We start from the raw sequence: 22,279 nt of genomic DNA, 5'->3' as shown, positions 1-22,279 counted from the left end.
ATTTCTTTAGGTATTGATTGCCAATATTGAAGGCCTTTTTTTTTTCTGCCACCAGTTTGTGCGTCAAATGTTTGTTTTCTCCGTGTGTACCGAAAGCAATTTGCAATTGCAAATTAAAGCATTATCTCTCCTCCTCATGTGTTCTTGCACCACGACAAACAGTTAAACGGGGGCCGCGCACACAGATGCTGCGTTGGTGGCCACGTGTTGCAGACGGTGGCGCGCCCACGCAGCGTGCCGGCTATTCCTATACGCTTCCTTTCTCCCCTTCGAACCGGGACTTTCCCTTCTGCGGCGGGATTCCACTCTCCTACGCCGTGGCTGCTGGTGGTTGCTGCGGCGATGCCAGCTGGGCGTCAGTTCCGGTGGCAGAGGTCACGTGCTCTCCGTACACGGCTTTTGCGGACGTCAGCTGTGTGTGCGCTTTCGCCAACCTAGCCATGAAACACGGTCGCGGCTGCAGGTGGCTGCTGCTGCAGGTGTTGGCGCCGGCGTCAGTCCCGCCGTGAGAGGTCACGTGCTTTTTCGGACAAGAGCTTTTGCAGACGCCTTTTGCGGACGCCAGCTGGGTGCGCGCTTTCGCCCATCTAGCCACGACACGCTTTCACTTTAAAATTCTTCGACTGACCGACGTCTGGGCGTCTGTCAATGGTGCCGTTGATTGACGTTGTTACGAGGGTAACGATCTGGCGACTTGAAATGGACACTAAAGTTGACACTAGTTTGGAGTTAATGTCGACATGTTTTCACAGCGTTAATTGAGCGAAGGCCAATGAGAGGACACAACGCAGGCGCTGCTACGTCGGTGGCCACGTGCTGTGCGTGTGTTGTGTCGCCTCATCTGTCCTAATTCAATTTGCGCTATGCAAACATGTCGATGGTAAATTGCCAACTAGCCCATGCTACTGTTTTGGAGATAATAGGCCATCGAAATTGCGCTGTAATATCCTGTTGTAAAACGTAGTGTAAAAGAATAACTGGAGCACAGATGCCTTGTGAGGCACTAGTATGGAGACATGTGTCTCTAAACTGACCTCAATATCAGAATTATCTGCAAGTGGATCATCTTTGCGAACGAACTTGCTACGATTCGCAAACTGCGATGTGTGCTGCTACGCAATAAGTAGTAAAGTTCTTTATTTAAATCTTGTTATTTGTCATTTACGCATTTGAATGCCATGTGCAAACAATGTGCGCGTCTTCGAGTTATAGAGCTCAACGTATGCTATGTGGCAATGGCGGTTTTTAATAAGTTATTCTAAACTCTGCACGAAATCCCACATGCACAAATACAATCTGTGCAGTGAATAACACATTTAAAGGGACACATTACCGAGTGTGTGCGTTCGGTAATAAATTTCTTCAGTTGTTGTAAATTGTTTCCTTCAAGAAAAAAATTTAACTAGATTTACGGGAGTATTGCGGTGCATATAATTTGCCGGAGTAAGGCGGATTGAAGAAATTGAGCGGAGTGTCACCCTGCACACATCGCAGTGGAAAATGGATACGTTCGGGAATCAGTATAAAGTAGGCCAACTTTATCTTTAATTGGACGTGTGCATACTTGAAAAAATTATATCGCCAATCAATCGACTGTGTCCTGTGTCTCCGTGGTTCAGTCTTTTTGGTTATCTTTGTTCTGGTTTTGAGATAACAATAGAACTACTCTGTGTAAAAAAGCATGTTAGAGAAAAAAATTGGTTGCATTAGCCATTAATCAAACTAAAGCTGAAGGCAAAGCAATGTGATGAGTGAAATACAAACGACAACTTCTCGTACCTCCCAGTTCGGCGGCCCAGTGGTCAAGGATAACTTGAAATGTTCTTGTTTTCAAGAACAAGAATCTGCGTGTACTTACATCGTATTATTTTTTTGCAGTCTGCACGAGACCTCCATCAGCAAAAAAAAAAAAAAAAAGAGGGTGCTACACAGGAGCTGTTAGCGTAAGAACTTTTAGAGGCGCGTGGTTGCGCTACTCTGCATCGGCTTCCGGTAATTACATGTTGAGATACAGTAGTATAATATCTGGAACCTTATCGTCTTTTACGACCTCTGGCATCGTCCCACCATCAATGAAGAGAAGAAAACAAAATTATGGGCAAAAAACTACGGAAGGAGAAGAAATGCGTCAACGAGTGGGTTATGCGATGTTTGAATGGCCATCGAACATTTTTACAACTTTAGTTCCGCCCGCAGAAATAGTTATAAAACGCGTTGCGCCGCAGTGGTCTCGTATCCTTCTTTCATATATGACTTCAGTCATACGGCTGTAAACATTGTCTTCTTTCTTACTGGCAATCAATTGGTCGACAATTGTTTTCTTCACTCGATGTCTTGCCTTGAACTTTTCATGTACGTTTATAATCTTCAGTCACGTCAAGATGTTGAAAAGAAAGAAAGAAAGAGTACGTTTTCTGTAAACGAAATTTAGCGACCGCTAAAGCGCCGTTATCGAATTCTCACCCATAAAACAGAATTACGTCAGCCGCACTCTCCCAGAATGGCGTCTATAATTCCCATACATCAAAGGCGTGTCCGAGCTCCTTAGCATTTTACGCCTGAATTTATTTCCGCGCTTGCAGCACATGCCGTAGCAGACCGGTCAGCGCGCCGAGCGTGTGCTGCTTTCGGACCCCTTTCTCCTGTCCTGATTTCTTATGAATCTGGAGAGCTACGTGCCCTGTCGATCGTTTGTGACTGCGCTAAGTATGCCACCATTCTCGCTCTTTCTGCGCACACTAGAACCCCGCTGCGGGAGTTTAAATGTTCTGCTGTTGGCCTCGCTTTCACAGTGTACACTAAGCCCCGGCGCAGCACTGAATCACTAGCAGCTTCTTGAAGTGTTTCATCGGCTCTTTTATGAGCTCTGCCAGAAATCACAGATGTGATCTCAATGTGAGAACATCATCTATATAATTAAAGTGCCCGAATTTGTTATATGCACGAACTCCCTTGGGGTACCCACGGTTTTCACCCTAAGCCTCAGACGTAGCTCGTATAAAGTAATATTCCTTCTCTTGCGTTCTTCTAGCGCGCTAGGATACTGGACTGGTATCACCAATACGGTCGTAACGTGCGGCACACACTCCGCATTAAACTCTGCATCATTTGCCCCCATATCACCAGTAAGGTGTATATTGTGCCCGAAGACATGCGTGTGTGTACCTCACTGAGACTCCGCCCATTATAGAGGAGTCGCACGAACGACAGAGACGAAATCCGCCTCGTTCGATGAAGCCCACTCTTCATTGAAGAGGCTGCTCGATAGTGCAACATAGTTGCAACCTTCACAGCCACTGTACCATATATCATTCGCTGTTAGACACTGTGTTCGTTGATCTGAACAAACTCCTCATAGATATCAACCTTAAACACGAAAAAAATGTTTTGCAATGCCACATAAGAAACGTGAGCCGCCCTATAACAGCCAAATGCACACAACAGAATATCATACTCGAATGACCTGAAAAACGAAAAAAAAAATCACTTAGATTCAAAGAACTCTGATCGCCTCGTGTTAATATTACGGTATTATGTCGCTCTCTCTCAGGGATGCTGCTATCTTGATAGCAGGCCTTTACGCTGATACGTTACCTAAGGCCTTGAATCGACTCGGTTCACTTCTTTCTCAAAAGACGTCTATGTGCCTATCACAGGTCGGCAAAAAAATTGGAGCTCACTGAGACTCACTCAAGAAATATATATTGCTCTGCGGGCTCACTCAGACTCACCAAAATTTTCTTCAACTGGACTCACTCAGACTCGAACTCACTAAGCTTTTTCTCAACCGGACTCTCTCGGACTCAGACTCACCAACATATTACTCAGCCGGACTCACTGAAACTCAGAATCACGGCTTGGCCTGAGTCTGAGTGAGTCGACTCATGAGTCCGCTTGCGTAAAACAAGCTTTTTCGACCATGGTGCCAATGCTTTTAACACCAATATCTCACATAATCGGTGCTCTACGATACGCCTTTTGATCCTGTACTTTCAGATATCTGATATCAATGGCTTCGATCCAGCAAAGACATTTTTATGAAATATGCCACTCACACGAGATATTTTATCAAGAATTTCCCGTGAAAGAGTGGAAGAGGGGAAGGTCATGGCACCCTCCCTCCCCAACTCACGCCAATAAATATTGAGGTGGCAGATGAGCGTTCGTGCGTTGACATATGTGTGAATAGACTTGAGTATAAACGCAAGCCGATATAAGACTGATATTAATGCTGAAGATAAGTGGATATCACAATAGGTCGGCAATAAAAGGTGGAGCTCACGCAGACTCACTCAAGAAATATATTTTTGTGTTTAGGGCTCAGACTCTGATTCATGAATATTTTCCTCAACCGGACTAACTCGGACTCACACTCACTCCAATTTTCCTTAGCCGGACTCACTCGGACTCAAACTCACCAACATATTACTCACCCGGACTCACTCAGACTCGCGGACTCACTCAGCGTACGAATATTGTAGGTTGCTACCATTTATTTTGTTTGTCTGATTTCACGCCTGAAGAAAGACGACCACCTGCTTTGTGGTGACTCTGGCAACCAATATGGCACCTTTCCATTCCTGGTGCTACAAAAAAATTCTGGCTTCTGGACGTTTGCCCGGAAGAAAACTGCTGTGAATTTATCGCTTGAGGCGGACTCTGATTTAATACAGATTGGCCTGGTGGTTTTTAAAATCATTAGTTCGGTGATTATTTCGTAGGCATCATCTGGAAGAAAGCATAGCGCCTTCCATGTAGACGCGAGACACACATGTCGCGTCATCCTCACCTGACGAGAGGAAGAAAGCTGAAGCTGCTGCTGTTTTAAAGATGTAATACAGTGGTTTCTCAAATAAAGGCAAAACTGCATCGAGGTTCCAAAGAGAGAGAGAAAAGAAGAAACGAAGGGGAGATGGTTAAAATGATATTTCCACCAGAGTACAAAATCTCTTATGTGACGGTGTCGAAAAAGCCGAAGTTTCCAACATTCGTAGCGCGATTCATTATGCTAACCCATGAAAGTCCAATCACTGGGCCTGCATTCTGCGATTCGACGCAATGCTTTACGACTTCTGCTGTGAGCTCTGCGTCGCTGCTGTGAAGCTCCGTGAGCTCTACATCCGTGAAGCGGTCGAAGAAGGCCACATTTGATATCGGGCACTGCGATATTTTCGGAATTTAAAGTGCCGACGAAGCTGCCCGCATGGGGAAGCCGAGGGCTCAGTTCGATTCATTAGTCGAGAGCGGACGCAACGGGTCGGCTTACCGTTCTGACCCGTATACACCTCGTTAGACTATACCTTCCTGTTTGCACGCAGTGGATTCACGGATTAAAGTATAGGTTTGTTCTGGTGTCTCAGCCCACTAGAAGAAGAACCCATTTCTATATCGACTACGAGTAGGCATAACTTTTACACGCTCTAATTAGTTCCTCTTTAGAATGGCGGAAAGTTCCTATATAGTTTAGCCGATGTGGCGCGGGAGAAACCTTAAGCATCTACACTACCAAGGGACTGGACGTTCATTTTATGGCGACGACGGGTTTTCCGCAGTTTGAGAAACTCATCTACCATGACCTCGCGCGTGCACGCTGCACAAAGCCACACACACCGTTTGTAAACGACTGAATGCTCATTGTACCCTGACATCTTTTACAACTTCTGTACGGTAATGGCTGAGCCTGACTTTCCTCCTCACCTCTCCCTTAGCCCTTCTCTCTGTTTATAGTCGGTGCTTTCGTTTTCAGCGTTACAAAGAATTTCTTCTGCGCAAGGTAAAAATGACAAGGTACCACCCCCCCCCCCCCCACAAAAAAAACGAAAAAAAAAAAGCGACTACTTGTTTGCGCACTGTGCAAGCAGCCCCATTTGGCATCGCTTTGCCACCCGTCCGGTATAGCACAGTGGTGCAACCGCCCGCCACTGACGTCAGACAGAGCTGGCGCCGTTCCGTGAGGCAGCCTAATTCGGGTCTACATATAGCTCGATTTTGTCGCACGCTCGCGTGAGCTCTCGTGACGAAGGGCCATGAACACGCCGCGCGGCCCTCGGAGGTCCTCCACTAAATGGGACACTTGGACGACCAGCGCCCGTGGTTTCCGGAAGCTTCGAGTCAAAGGAGACGGTGGCGACGGCGTGTTGTCAGAATTAAATGTGGCTCGAAGGAAACTTTCAAGGTGTGTGTGACGCAGACATACGCATACACTGAAAAAACAAAGAAAGACGCGAGAGCAGTGTCCCGAACGGCGTACTATCGGCTGTATACTTGACGGCGGGGAGGAGATTGGGCCGGCTACACGCACGACAAGTCTTTTATTTCTTTTTCGCCCCTTTCCTTACAAGGACAGCAGAGGCTCAGTTTAGCAGGAGTATTTATGGGACACAATAGTGAACGGACAGAAAAGCGTGGGGGGGAGTGGTTTTTTGATGATTGAAATGAAGAGAAAAGTGCATCCCGCAATTGTCTCTCACAGGGGAGGTCACCTCAGCAGTAGTGCACGGGGGAGGGGAATGGGGGGGGGGGGTAAAGATAATAGAGAGAAAAAGGATAGAGGGAGGAGAGAAGAAAAAAAGCGGCCACAGCGGCCACATTGCTGGTGTGAAATGAGGGAGGTTTTTTTTCCTAAGGGGCGCAGTTATGTCTATTATTATCACTGCTGACGGCATTGCAGCAAAGGTGAAACACAGCCTTATGACACACTGGACGATAGCCGCACAGTAGACTTGTCAACGTGAGATGCTAATATTCCCAAAGCCTGTCTTATCTAATCAGCTTGTGCGCATGTATCCAGACTTCATGCGCGAAAATCTCCCGGCTTTTCTTTTTTTTCACTTTCTTGTTTGCCTGACTTCAACGTTATTTTAAAACCTTGTTTGGTGACTTATTTTACTTGGTCTTCACTAGCCCCAGAGTTTTTTTTATTACTCCTCCGTGTTTTATTATTATCAAAAAGTGAATTTCGACTTCGCTTCCTCTGGTTGGTTTTTGACTCCGGATAGTTAGTCACATGATGCGCGGTACACGTGTGTTGGCTTAGGTGCCGAGATAATTATGCAGCCTTCGGAAACCGTGCAAGTCGAGTCAGACAAAGAGAACGTTGTTATGCGCGTAATTATTAACACGCAATGTACCTCGCATGATCGAAGAGTGAGAAGTTTTCTTATATGATTTTTTCATATACAGCTGTTTGCGGAATTGTCGTTTTCTCTATTGGTCTATAAGGTGAACAATGAAATGAAGCTCAGAAAAACATTCATATTAGACGAAGGTGCGAAACAAAAGCGGAAGAAACGTGGACAGATTTAAAAAAAAAGACGGATATATTTATTCTGAACCATTTCAAGCCCATTCACGATAATATTCCAATTTCAATTTAGAATAAGATATAAGTCTAGCATTTATGCATGCAGAATCAGCAACGCGCTAGCATAGAAGCGACGCGCTGCACGCGCCGATGCTAGGTTCGAAATATGCGTCGCCCAGCGCGCCATCTGTTGGAAGGTGTTGAGACTCAAGCTCGCGGTTTCGATCGCCGCCGGCAACGCAGTGGCGGCCTCGAGTAGGGGCTGCGTGAACCGGCGAACGCGAACGATTCGATCATACGGGCAGCGGGCGCTGCGCCTCCACGTACGCAATGGGAGCGGTAAATATTGAATTCTTCGGCACTGTCTGGCAGCGGCATGTCTTTTACTGTTCAAATGATGTGACATTACTGAATATAGTGCTGTTTATGTACCGGCAAAGATGACAAAGTGCTCTACGCAAACTTTGTCATCACTGATGTCAAGGAAAAAAGACAACTCGCAGGCGTGGGCCAACGACAGCATGGTATATTACAATTAATATCCATTATTTAAGACGTTTCGCGTAGTGTCTCCGATGCCGTTGTGCAAGAGGTACGGTATGGTTTCAAAAAGGTTATGCTAGCACGTGTACGTTCCCATCCACATGCATGCATCCATGTGCACGCGTGAGTAATGTATTGAAGAATAATTTGATTTATTTTGTTTATTTGTTTTTTTTACCTACTGTCGGTACACATCAAAACCAAGACGGCTGGGACATCAAAGAACATACTCAAACACTTAACATAACAATACAATACAGCAATACAACGGTCAATGCCCTATTGTTGAAAATATATATTGAGATGTCTCCAGTTATATTCTTCTCCAGTGAACTGGCATCAGCAATTTCAGGTCTTTGGAACACTGTTTTAATATTTCAGTCAAGGAATATTCTATTTAGCTTGCTGAATTTAGGGAATTACCATGCTTCACTGAGAAAAAAGGAAAAAAAAATACTATACCACCCTACATGCAGACCCAAGTTTCGCAGTTTTATGTTTTTCTTTAAGTTGCGATTTTCTTTCCGATTCCTTTAGTCATGTATTGACGGGTTGGAAAATCTCGAAATGTCACTGGGTTGTCCCTCGCTGCACTGTAAACACTCACTAAGTGGATTACTTTTATTGCTACCATAACAGGGCTTGAAATTGAGCTTGTTGGCAGCGCCAAGTCCTCTCTGTCTTGTCCCGCTTGTCCGCGCTGTTTCCTGTTATTGCTACCAACGTATGATAGTGCGTTTTGCTTCCTGAACAAGGAAACCCGTACAGTTGGAATCCTACTGCTTCCGACTTCTCCATTTCATACCCCAGTTGGTACTTAGTTGCCTATGTAAAGCTATGGTTCTGATTGTTTGAACTCCTGAACTAAAGACCCCAAAGCGATTCAGGCGAGCAATGCTAGCTAAACCATGCTGAGAAGAGCGCGCGGTTGCCGCATTTCCGTGCAAAAAAGAAAAAAAAAAAATGGAAGGACTGACACGCCGCAACTGGGTGTCGACACAACAGGGTGTCGACAGGTGGCGACACATCACCCACGCAAGCTATCGTTGCGTCAAGTATTGCCGTTGCAGTTGTAGTTATGATCTCCTTTTTCTTCTCATCCTTCTTCTTATTGATTGATTGATTGATTGATTGATTGATTGATTGATTGATTGATTGATTGATTGATTGATTGATTGATTGGGACACCATGGTTATGTGAAAGTGGTCAATGTGTCCTGTATCTCTATGTCGGCGTCAAAGATAGTCTGCGCAAATAATTGTAATTATTTCGGGAAATTTTTGTTCAAAACTTGACTTCTGAAAAATAATTGACCCCTTAGGTTACCTATGCCTTTTGGAATGAGGAGGTGAGGCATTAAAGAACATCTTTTGTACGTGCAGCATGAGTACTTAATTAAGGCACGTAGGAGTGGTCGTCTAGAAAGCAACGAAGAGAACGCGCAGTCTCCGGGGGCGCCTTTTCAATTGTAGGGAAAAGCAGAAATCATTTTAAATGCGAAGCATTTCTTAGCGAACCTTTGGCACTTTGAGCGTTTCTGTCTGCGTATCTATCTATCTATCTATCTATCTATCTATCTATCTATCTATCTATCTATCTATCTATCTAGCCGCCTACGTCTGGGTGCTCTCATGATCTCCTCCTTAACTTGGTGTAGACCAAAATTGGAATGGGAGGGTAAGAGGGTTTGACGAATATGACTGTCTGGTCATGACATGAATAATGTGAAAACCCTGCCGCGTACGTCGTCAAACGCTTTCCTCCAGAGACATGTGGCACATGCCCGTATGCGGTAAGCGGGTATGTGCCACGGGAAACTGACAGTTTATGTGACAGCGTAAAGTTTGTGACAGCGTAATTTACACGTGACAGCGTAAAGAAAAACTGACATCGGCAACGTTGACCCGACCAATGGAAAGAAGAGAGATCAGGGTCCCAACAGGAATCGAACCCAATCATTCTGTGTGGCAGTCAGGCATTCTACCACAGAGCCACACCATGCACGTCTTGAGATTACTTTAGATAAAGACCCTATGCAGGCGTAATATCGATGCAGCGTCAATTGTGGTTGCAGAGCTATAACAAAGCAATAAACATTACATATGTACTCCCATGATAAAGACGTCATGCCGGGTTAACGTCAATTGTGGTTCCTGTGTTGGCTGCGCTTTCATAGAAGTCTAATAAGTACTACATTTGTATTCCTGTGATTCAGCAAGCTATACACAAGCGTTGCTCGATCGCGGAAAATACGCTAACGAAAGTTACGTATGATATTCACATCGTCGCATCGTAAAGTGCACTTCGTTTCGATAATACTCACGTCTGTGCCGTAAAGTGAGTGCTGACGTTACGTCAGACCATAAGTTACCCTTTAAACGCCAGTGTAGTTGACGTGCCTGGTAAGGCCACGATGTGCACACAGCTACTACGCTTACAAAAACACGTCGATCCACCTCGTAACGCTTGGCTCAAAGCCAAACATGCAGCATAGACAACTACTCGCTTACTGCTTCGCATACCACTGATTCCCACGAGGCGTGGGACCTGCCGAATTTTTTCTCAGAAAGCATTTCACAGAATTTGATGAAGTTGGAAGTGTGATGCAGTGACCGTGGAAAGCGGCTTTTTTTTGTTCTTGTATAACGTGTTTTTTTTTAAATAGTTGCATATTGCTAAATTTAAAAGCGAAACTATAAAGCCCATGACACTGTAACTTAACAATGAGAAACGACGACATCACGATCCCGTAAACTACGATTAATGATACATCTAAAACGGTGAAACTTTACGTATTTAAGAGACAACAAAGAGAAAAATTATTTCGTGTGTACTATTGGTAAATTACACAATGCCAAAAGAAACACCTTTTTTCAGCGAGAAGACGATTGGTGAGTGACAAAGTGCGCAAAAAGAAAATATAGGTGGTGACGTCGTCTTAAAGTTTCCATATCAACCCGCCACGACGTCATAGATTTTGACAGGGTCTTCCATTAGGCTTACATAATTGTTCATCGGCAGAAATTTAATGAATTAAATTGTATTCCACGAGAGCCAGACACTTAACATAGCAAGTTTCCGAAAATTTTATCAAGCCAACGTGGCCAAAATTCGAAAAAAAGAGAGATGAAGACTTCGAAAGACCTACGTCATACTGACAGACATATGTCGGTGTTCTGGCGCGAAATTTAAAAATTAGGCCTTGTCGTTTATTTTCTTGCCTAATAATAAACCTACGATTTCGAAATCAGTGACGATAGAGTTCTCAAATATTATTTTATCAGTTTGCACTGATTTAGTGTTTCATTGAAAGTCGCTTTTTACGCTGGCCTGAAATAGGACACAAAAACTGGCGAGTAGTATTTTTGCAAAACCGTTGTCATCATTATAAAGCATTCACGTATGCTGTAAGTTTATACATGAAGTTGTGACCGCTTCGAGTGATTTAACAAATGCTATTTACTAAACTGCTACATATTTTCCCAGTGAGCAGTTGCAAATTTCGAAACATGGTGCTTCTGTTTTTTGCAGCCTACCAATTTTGGCCAATTTTGGTAAAACTTTCACTCTTAATTAAGAGAAATGTTGCTTCCTCACAGTCGTCATAAATAGTCTTTCTCTCTCAAACACAACAAGCTTCATTAAAATCGGTTCAGTGGTTGTCTCTTAAAAGCATTTCTGCGTTTTTCGTGTATTTCAATAGACGTCTTCGGAGTTGGTCCCTAGCTAAGCCTCCTGCTAGTTAGATTCGAAGATTGACACTTTTTTCAGATTAAGTGTTATGTGATGGAAAAGAGGGAACTATTTTTTGCAAGCCAATGCGCTGAGTATTGTTGCGTTGAGTGCCCGTTCGGGTGTAAGAAAGAACACTAACAGTAGTGTCAGAGCAACAACTAATTTACATGATTGCTGACCCCTTGAAGTACCACTGTTTGATATTATTCTCCATAACAAAAGTACTTATGACGTTTCTGTTGGTTCGCAGATGGTTATACGTCTGCATTTAACGTTATCTTCAATGTTTTTATCGCGCCAACTCTAGTCGGAACATTCAAAACTAGGTTCATTCGTCGTATGAAGACACGGTGATTGAAAGGGTTACTATGATAGCAGGGCATGTTAAGAATTGTGAAGGGATCGAGGCCCTGGAGTGATTCCTCTGCATGTATTGCTCAATGGTAGATTTGATTGATTGATTGATTGATTGATTGATTCATTGATTGATTGATTGATTGATTGATTGATTGATTGATTGATTGATTGATTGATTGATTGATTGATTGATTGATTGATTGATTGATTGAGGTCATGTAGGATTGTCACTATAGTCGAACTGTCTAGCGGCGTCATGAAGAGATCGAGGCAGAGCGCAGGATTTGCCCACTTAACTTAAAGGGGTCCCGAACCACTTTTCCAAGAAATTATCGAATGATTTCATTGTCGGGGTTTATTGCCTCACGGATCGATTGCCGCAAGAATTTCTCGGATCCGTCGAGAACGAGCGGAGTTTAAACGATTTGTCGCACGATTTAAGCGCTTTCTCTGTTCTCTCGTCCCGACGAATGCGCCGCACGCTACACAGAGAAGGATGGCATGGGGAGAAAGAAGTTAAGTCAGCGTGCGTTATGACCTTGAGCGTGCGTGATGAAACACGATTGCTCTCTCCCGTTGTGATTCCTGTGCACACAACTGTGGCTACTGTGTAATGTTCGCAGACTATCAAGCGCGGCGCCGGCACGTGGCAGCACCCCGTGGCAAGAAGCGCATATGATCTAAACACCGCTCTTGATTTACGTCAGCTATTGGCCAATAGCATGCTATCTGCTGTTTGACGTCAAAAAGCAGGCACTGGCAGCTCTGAAAAGAGTGATCATAGTGCTCTGTGAGCACTTGAGAAAATGGCAACTTCGCGCTCCGCTTGTAAACTCTACTTGCGCGCACGACTGCAATATTTGACTGAGCTGTTCATAGTAATGTCTTCTTTCCGCAGGATGTGTTTTGCACGAGAGGTGGTACATCACCCCTTTAAGCTGAACGTCCATCGCCAGTGTACATTCATTACAACTATTTAAACTGAATTAGCACCAAAATCGCGAAGATACTTTCTTTTTCCGTTTTCGTTTCTTCTCACTTAATTTCTTAATTATTCAGCCTGTACTTTTCCCAGCCTGTGAGAGCAATTTGTCTAAAAGCTTCTGGGGAGAGTAATGCACCCACCTTTATGCTTCAACGATTATGTCATCAATTATCTTGCCTGACATCGCGCGGATCGTTTGCATGATAGAGGCGCGTTCCAGAAATGAATATATTTCAAGCAGTAATTACCTTGCACTGATATTGCGCCTACTGTAATACAAGCTGCCAGTCACCTGCCTTTCTTATGTTTTTTTTGTATGCTATGCTCATTAAGCAGACCAGCAACTCACGCGAACTCTATATAGTTGTTGATTGCGCACGCGCAGGCACATACAAAACCTTAGCCGAGCAGCTTAGAAGAGTGAAGTAACCTGTGTGCCTGTCATGATGAGATATGACGGACAAGCTCTTTAGCCCATGCAGCGACGCAGCTAAGGCTGTGTTTGAAAAGAAAAGCCTGTAGCTGTAACCGCGCACACGAGCGAGCGGGGTAAATAAGTGCCGACCGTTTGACTTGCCTTCTTCCAAATTTTACGTCAACTTCTCTTGCGAAATCGCGCGTTTATCGCACTATGCTTCTTTTGGAAACGCATGAAATCGCCCACGCGCATTCCATTTTCAACAAGTGCCGCACGCAAGACGCAGCCTTTTTACTTGATGTTCCTCAGAAGAGTGACAAAAATTGCTAAACATACAGGACTTCAGATCAAAATGACATTTCTTTAAAGCTGTAATATTGGGAATGGCGGACGCCAGAAGACTGTAATAGTGTGCGTGCATGTGCATGTGCGTGCGTGTGTGTTTGCGTGCATATGTGTATGTGTGTGTGTGCGTGCGTGCAGCTTCAATGAATTGCAGTTGTTAGACAGCGCTCGTCCTGTGTCCCTCTTTTTCTGTGTGTCTCCGTCGTTCTTGCGCTGGTTTTTTTTTTTTTTTTTGTTTTCAAGGATGCATCGATTCCAACTCGCCCACCTTTCTACCTTACTGACCGAGCAAGCAAGCAGAAACACAAATGGTATCCTCGCATTCCCGCGCAGTTTCTTCAATTGCCCATTGTCACGCGTACGCCACTCATATTATCGACAGTTCTCCGAATGGTGCTGGGAAGACAGAAACTGGGAGGACGCTTGAACTTCGCTTTCAAGAGTAGTACGCGATAGCGTAATCGGACCGTGTTCGTATCGCCTTCCCAATCGCTGGCCTGACTTCGCTTCTCGGTGGAGACCTAAACCGTGCCGCAAGGGAAGCCAAAGTGCGAACGCCATCCGGCTCCAATATCCATGCATGTGGCTTGACGACACACGGCGGGGCGGTGCCGTTTAGAAGTGCGCCCGTGGGCCCTTTGCGTCATCTCGCGGGTGATAGCAAAGCCACTGAAGAACCTCCGAGATGTGTGTGCCACCAAAGATAAATGATGTCTATAAATAGCTCGCCGTTAGTGTGCTAGAGGGTGCATATGTGGTGGCCGAGGGCCTAAACGCATCGCGCCACGGAGCGACGGGTCGCAGGATCGAATCCCCGGTTGCACTCGAATCGAATATCTTTTTTATGATTTCTTCATTTCGACCCACCTAGAATTTCCGCTCACGGAAAACGCTGATTTTTAGCTCACAGCCAAAGACGCCGCCGCCGACATAGACACCAGAATTTCTGCGAAACGCGCTCTTTAAAGTAATCGCGTTAAAACTACAACTGAGCTATTTCCTTCCGTTTCTTGATTTCGCTTATTGCTAAAGAGTCTCCGAGTTTTTGAACCCTTGCGTGCGGTGTCTGAGCGGCATTTTCTGCGCTGTTGGGTTTCCTTTGCTGGAGCGGATCATTTGCAACAGTGAACTCAAGCGGCTTGCTTAGGAGCTTAGCTTATACAACGCAAAAAGTTTAATAAAACAAACAAAAACAAAGCGTCGATTTCATCCGCAGACCCCAAACTCCTTTGTGCGCAGCGCAGATATATCGTCCTCGAGAACTTCGTGTTCTTTTTTTGCTTTAATGAGAGCGAAGGGCGTGCAAGGAAACGATGGCCGGGGTGAATTTGTGCGGTATAAACTGTAAAACACGCGCTCTTACCCAGAAGCGTTGCCTTCTCAGTAGAAGCTCACGTCCTGTCGACGGCCGAAAAAATATGAGCGCAGAAGTGGAAAGCGATTTCGTTCGGGGACCCCTTCATTCAGCCTTCGAACCAAAAACGAAAAAGAGTTTTCGCACGGCGTTGACCTCGCGTTCATTTATACGTAGGCCATTTATTCCCCGGAGAAGTTTGCAAAAATTTCGGAGGATAAGTGGAGAGCCCGAGGAGTTTGGCGCGCGACTCGTTAAAGTCTCAACCTCATTTCTCGACTTGAGCAAGGTGAACAGACGGGGAGAGAGAGAGAGAGCGGTGGGCGCTCGCACAGTCCTCGCGCTGATCGTCCGGCGGAGCGGCGGTCGAGGGACCGCGACGCGGGCTTTTCCACCGAGGGGCCGACGTCCTCCGAACCAACCTGGGGAGACGACGCGAAAGCGAGGGCTTCCTCGGCTCATGCCGGCGTGAAATTGCTAATTTACGCGCGTCTGCCGTCGGCGCGCCCTACGCGCCGCCCTCCGGTGCTTGTCGCCAGCTTCCCTGCTCTACCCGGAGCTGCCTGTAAAAGTATGCAAGAAAGTGAGAGGGAACGCGTAGTCCTCTTCGTTCGGCAACGAAACCGCCGTCCGCGCCGGACAGCGGCATATCGACGACGGTCGGTGCGTGGCGCGTGCTTCTCGCGCTTTCGGTCGCGATGATTTACGCAGCGCGTGTAATTGAAGGTACACCACGTAGTGCGCCTCTCGCGCAAAACACAGAGCTATAGGGCTCTGTGTGGCGCCCAGAAACGCAGAATTGCGCGCCGGAAAGGCCCGGATGCGGTGTTTCGCGCGTAGGCGGCGCGCTAAAAAACGGCACCGTCTTTAACGCGCGCGCGCTGGCCTTCTATTTGCGCAGAGATGTGAGCCCGTGCCTGGGAAGCGTGCCTACTCGGCCGAATTGCGTCGTGCCGCCGGGGCCACTGACGCGGGCGTCATTCACTCATGACTGGTCACCGTTCGTCCGGGGAACGACATGCCGCGCGAAGCCGATCATTTCTCGCATGGTTATACCCGCCCGGCGCATTCACGCATTCTACCATCCTTGATCAAGCAAAACAAAGCAAAGCAAAGCAAAGCAAACCAAAGCAAAGCAAAGCGATTGAAGTCTTGTAGGCCGCGGATTGGTAAACGACTTATGGCCCACGACCGCGATAACTAAAGTTTTCTTCCAAATAGGCGAACATTTCTGGTGCCGTCAACTTTGGCAGCCAGAGAGCGAGATGTCGCAAACGCTGCCGCCAGCCAGTTCAAGTATTTCGCGGGAGAAAAAAAAAAAGAAAGAAAATGCACGCTGGAAAGCAGCAGCCCAGTGCGGCGCTGCCTCCGCGCAAATCTCCCGCTCCTTAGGTCTGCCCTCCGAGACAGGCCATTAAATTCGCGTTGCAACACGAGACGCACGCCCGCGAGCTCACGGTTCGCCGCGCCACGCGCCGGGCGTCGTGTTTACGCCGCGCATTCTCGGCTGCCGGCCATGGGGCACGCCGAATTACGCTCCGTGCAACTGGAGACCCTTTTTTTCTCAGGTCGCCCCTCTCTCTCCCCCTCTGAATAGTGTTCTCTCCATGCCGCATTTAGTACTTGTTTTCGCTTTGTTCTGCCACCGTTCTTCATTTGCCTTCGGTATTTCGAACTCTTCCACTCGTATTCCTTATTTAATAATGTCTACGTAAATGACATTCTTGTCTATGCTATGCAAGAGCACACGAAGAAAAAAAAAATTCCTTTCGCGCAGTGCCTATACATTCCGCGCAGTGCCTATACATTCGTTCGTGCGTCTTCTTCCGACACACTTTGAAGTGATCTTACGTTACTCCATTTCATCTACGCCGATAGTCGTTTCAAGCGGATTACAGATGGAGGTAATTAAAAAAAACGAGCAAAAAAAAAAAGAAAACAAAGAAAGTTACAGCGTGAAGTAACAGGTTTCATTCTCAGCATGATGAAATAATGAAATAGATTTTTATGCACTTGGTGTTAGAGGTTTCAAATTTCGCTCTCTCTCTGCGGAAATATACACCGCTTGTTATCCGCAGCGGAGGTATAACCGCCAATTTTCTTCCTTTTTCTCTTTTCGACCAGCAATTTCAATCTGGTCTTTTTTTCAATTTTTTTAATTTTCCACAGTCCGTGATTTGTTCCAATAACCTCCCCATTTCGGCAATGCATATCTGAGCAAAAATATCTGAGCAAAATCGGAGCAAAAAGGCCAGATCATAGATTACGGCGCATGTACCGACAGCTGCGGGTTTGGGGGTTATAGTTGACCTTGCAGGCTCCTACTTATCGAATTAATGTTTCTTTGTATGTCTCGTATATCTCTAACTACTTACGATTTTGGACATATTTTACGACGCGCTAATGAAAGCTGGAGATTTTCGTTGTATCGCGACAGTGGCTGAAGCGCTCGACCAGCTTGCCGTATAAGTTGGAACTTAGTATAATCAACCGTGGTTGAACATTAATATGTCGCAATACTCCTAACAGCACTTCTACAAAGTTTTTCCTCACCAACGGCTGCGTCTATGGGAGTGTGCGAGAAGTTATCCTCCCTGCTAAGTAAGGCGCTTAGTTGCACCGCATCTATGTTTTCTAATGACAGCTGTCGTGTAGATGTACTGTTCGTGCCGTTCTTTTCTCTTTCTCAAATTTAATGAGGGCTGATTTAAAACCGCAACATAAGTGGAAGGAATACTGCATTAATGGGTGCAACCGTGCATCATGCAAGAGCTTGAGAATTAAGCCACGAATTTTTCCGAAAGTTCTCTTCATTGACCATACAGACTGTTGAGTGGTGTTACCTTAGTGAAAGTTCCAGCTGCTTTCCATTGCTTTCATAACTTCTGCGTTTTGCCGTCGACGAAGCGGCACTATAAGCTTGCCATGTCTGGATGGCGTGAGTGCAGCCGTTTCATGTTCCACGTCGTCATCGGGGATAAGCCACAGAAGTACGCTTCCCAAGCGTCATAAGTTTTTTTTTTTTTTTCCCTTCTGGTTCATGAATTTGCGCGCGAGCCTCGGATAATAAAAAAGAGAGAGAGAGAAACAAGTTGAGAATGCCGATGCGATGGCGTACCGCGAAGTCGGTGTGCGTTTTCTTTGCATGGAAACGTTCTGCCGCGTCAAAATGGTTCAGTACACGCGTGGGTTGTTTTCCGAGGCCCGTGAACAAAGGCTCGACTCTGTTCGACGAGACCATTCTCCACTTTTTCCCATCCGCATCCTTGATGGTTTCGATTTTTTTTTTCTTTATCCATCCACTCCCTCGGTCTGTTCGGGCCTCATCTTTACGGCCAATAAAAGTTATACCGCGCCGCTGTTTATAGGAGCGCGTCACGGAACCAGCAACTTTTTCCTCGCTCCTCGGGGAACCTTCAATTACGGCGGTTTCCGGGCGCACCTCTTACTGCCTCCCCGGAGTGAAACAGCGAACGCACGCGTTCGCGGTGCTGTTGTGCGTAGAGCGGGCGAAGGGCACGTCCTCCAAGAGTTACGGCATGAACGCTTGCGGCGGCGGCGCCGCAGGCGTATAGACTCGTTCGGCGCGAGCTTGCGCGGTTCGCGCGTTTAGTCATTCTTGACTTAAGTTTCGGAACCGTATAGAAACTTTGCGTGACACCTTTGCTCGTACCCTATAGCTCGTCTCTGCCGCTGTCTACGTTATCTCGCGCCAACGGTAGGAAAGGCGGCAGCGTTCTATTCACTGCTAACACTCTTTCGAATGTCCGCGCACTGGCGCTGTAGGCACTTACGTGTCTTATATCGATGAGTGCGTCTTTCCGTGAACAACGAGAATGGGCGTCATCATCACCATCTCAGCCTTATTACGCCCACTGCAGGGAAAAGGCCTCTCCCATATGTTTGGCCATTTAACCCGGTCCTGCGCTTGCTGCGACCACGTTATCCCCGCAAACTTCTTAATCTCGTCTGCCCACGGGATTACTGGTCAGCGGCTACCTCGCGCAAAGTTGGATTGCCACGTGGCACCACCTTGGCTACGAGTGGCGCTGCATGGCTAACACTCCCATGGAGATTACCATGTACAGATATATAACCAGCAAAGAGGACTCCGTCGTTGCTAGATTGGTAGAGCATCGGACGCGTAATTCGAAAGTTGTGGGTTCGGAGCCCGCCGACGGAACTGGTGTCTTTTCGTCCACTTTACTTTACTTCAATGTATTTCATAATTACTACACTAACGTTAAAAACGACGAAGAGTAACCCTTATGCTTTACTTGGCCTAATTATCTGCTGGATTCATTTGGTTCTTTCTAACGAAGGAACGACCTCCTCGAGCAATTCCTCTTCTTTCGTTCTTTCTGCGGGTTATATGTGTTAATATTGACTCGCTCCGCTCTGTTAACAACAAGAGCGCCCATTCCTTTATTATTATTATTATTATATTATTATTATTATTATTATTATTATTATTATTATTATTATTATTATTATTATTATTATTATTATTATTATTATTATTATTATTATTGGCAAAACTCAGCCAATGACAGGATAGAAAATATTTATAGTGCTTATTTTCTTGATCTGGATGTGTTTCATAACTCTCAGTCATTGTTGTTCTTCCAAGCGCTGCGCTGTTCTTTTTTTGTTTTTTTAGCATAGTGTGGCACATTGTGACTGTACGTCCTATTTGGGTGTATATGTGATCACTGTATATACCATATATTCACCACCCGACACCTGGAGTAGCAAGCCAGGTGATATACCAGGCTAAGATATCCGAGGATATCATTAAAAATTGCTATCGATCTCTGACAGCCCTTTTCTCCTTCCTTGTATTTCAGCTTACGCTTTGTTGTATGTGTACTGTATTTGTCATTGTCTTTCTGAGTTCCGTGGGTAGTGTTAATGTATTCTGTCCTGTTGCCCTGACCATTTTTTTTTTACACTTCCCCTCTTCTTTGTTTGTATTTTCTCCTGTAGACTGCCTTCACTCTGTCGTTTATCATTAGTCCTGCACAAAGACCTTACGGTTGTTCCTGGGCACGTCACATGAATCATCAATAATATTACTTATTATTATTCATGTACGGTCAGTGTCAAAAGTTCAAGGACCACGATACATAAGGCAAATCTGAGTCCCTGAATACAAATTAACGGCCGGTTCTAACACGCGCTAACAACATGTAAGTTCGACCGAGTGCAGTGACAAATTTCTGGGAAATTCAAACTTTTCTCAGACCCATTAGTCTCTAAACTAATGACTCCGACTGTACGCATCACGATCACTGCAAACGCTACGGCTAGTCAATCTGACGTTCACGTTCCTCCATTTCCCTTACGCAGAGTAAGCGGCTCGCATGCCACGACGTTTCACAATGGATGTACGAAGTAAGCGAATACAATAAGGACATGGCAGCGGGAGGGGGACGGCACAAACAAGGTCCGCGAAATCGAAGGGTCCCGGCTATATAGCCTCCGCTGCAATCAAACGAATCCGACGAAATGATAGAGCGAATAAGGGTTACGAAGTCGCGGCTTCCAACATAGCCCGACCGTTATCCGCCGCGCTCCCGGTGGCGCTGCAACATTGTTAGCCCGCAGAGCGGCAGGCCCAGGACGCGTGTCATTTGGCCCATGTCGCAGACGCGGCCTTTTCTTGCCTCCGGGATTCTGTGCACCGCGCGCTTGCTGTATGTGTGCGTGTGTGTGTATCTGCGCTTGCGCACAGACCACGAAACGATTGGTTGCCGCATGACCTTCCGCCCTCTCCTCTCAAACGCTGTTTCAGAATGCCGTATGGTGAGGACATCGCTAGAGCGCTGGATCTTTTTCAGAGAGTGGTCGGGGACCAACCTGTGCACTTCAGCCTTCTTAGTTGAATGCAGCACTGCTAAATGCCTTGTCGCAAAAAAAGAAAGATAAAAGAAAAGGACATAGGAAAAAAAGTTCGCTGTTCTAATCCATTCGTGTACGTCCCCTAGCTGACACTGAATCCACAGTGCGCGTTGCTGCAGCGCGGCTTCCTTTCGTGGTATAGGGCAGCCGCCGACGACTAGAATTAATGGCGAGAGGGCGACCCAACGAACAGGCGGCTCGAACGCTATCGCCTTCCTAATTGGATCAGCCACAGGCGCAGTGTTAGTAGTGCTGCACGCAAGGGCAGTAGGAGGGAGAATGCAGACCGGCACTGCCTGCGTAAGTCTTTACCTTCCTTTTGAGGTGGGGTGGAGGGGGGGGGGGGGTATTGCGTTTCCTCGGCTGGCAGCGGGCGTTCTTTGTTCTCGATTGCACACTGTCCGACCACCACTCGGAGACCGCCTCCTCGAAGAAGGACCGATTGTCGTCTTACGGCTACGAGTGTGTCCAACATAGACTCCATATCAAATATTGACCACTGGCACCGTCCTTGCTCCTATTTGTTCCTTTTAGGTTCGTTTCGTTTGCTTCAAGACATTCACGACCGAGCACTAAAATGAAGAAACAGAAATAAACAAGGAGGGTCTATAGTACCGCGTGCGCACTTTGCCGAATTGTTCGGCGCACCAACAGCGCTAGTTTCGCGGTAAATGCAGCCGTTCCTGTATCTCCTGCTCTCACGTACCTGCCTGTCTATTCAGGATATTACTATCGACGAAAACGTAAGAGAGATATAAGAGGAGCGCTGTGTGCGGAATGAAGCCCACACAGTTCCCACAGTGCGTGTGTACCTATAGCGAAACGGGCTGGTTGTTTGAGCACCGAGGTACAATGTTGAGTTGCTTTTTTTAATGTCCTGTGCTATGTGTTTTACTTTTATTTTTTAAAAAAAGTATGTGCTTGAACGGCTCATACATTAGTTTGACAGAGGCAAGCTTCTCTAACTGAATTGTTTGCCTGTCTAGCACACAACTCTGGTGGCACAATCAATTATGACCATTCAGGTGTATTGCTGCAGTTCGAGGTGTAATTAATTTGTTTTAACAGCTCCGTATTCTAAAAGAAAAGTGATAAATCAGCATTCTTCTTAAAATAATATTCCAACTATTTCTGACGCGGGACGTATCATTAACGAAGGCAAGCACCGTTTACGAAAGAAAAATTTTGTGAATGTGGCCACATATATTTCTGCGCTGTACTTCGAAAATAACGCCTTTGAAGTTCCATAGCTTAGCGTGCATGGTCTGAAGTGTGGCCTCGTGGCCGAACTTGGCGCACACACGGTAGTGTTATTCCTAGTATAGTATAATCTATGA

The sequence above is a fragment of the Rhipicephalus sanguineus genome, chromosome 1 (genome assembly GCF_013339695.2).
Source record: "Rhipicephalus sanguineus isolate Rsan-2018 chromosome 1, BIME_Rsan_1.4, whole genome shotgun sequence".
Taxonomy (NCBI): Eukaryota; Metazoa; Arthropoda; class Arachnida; order Ixodida; family Ixodidae; genus Rhipicephalus; species Rhipicephalus sanguineus.
The sequence above is the reverse complement of the archived record's forward strand: the minus strand, read 5'-3'. Positions refer to the sequence as shown.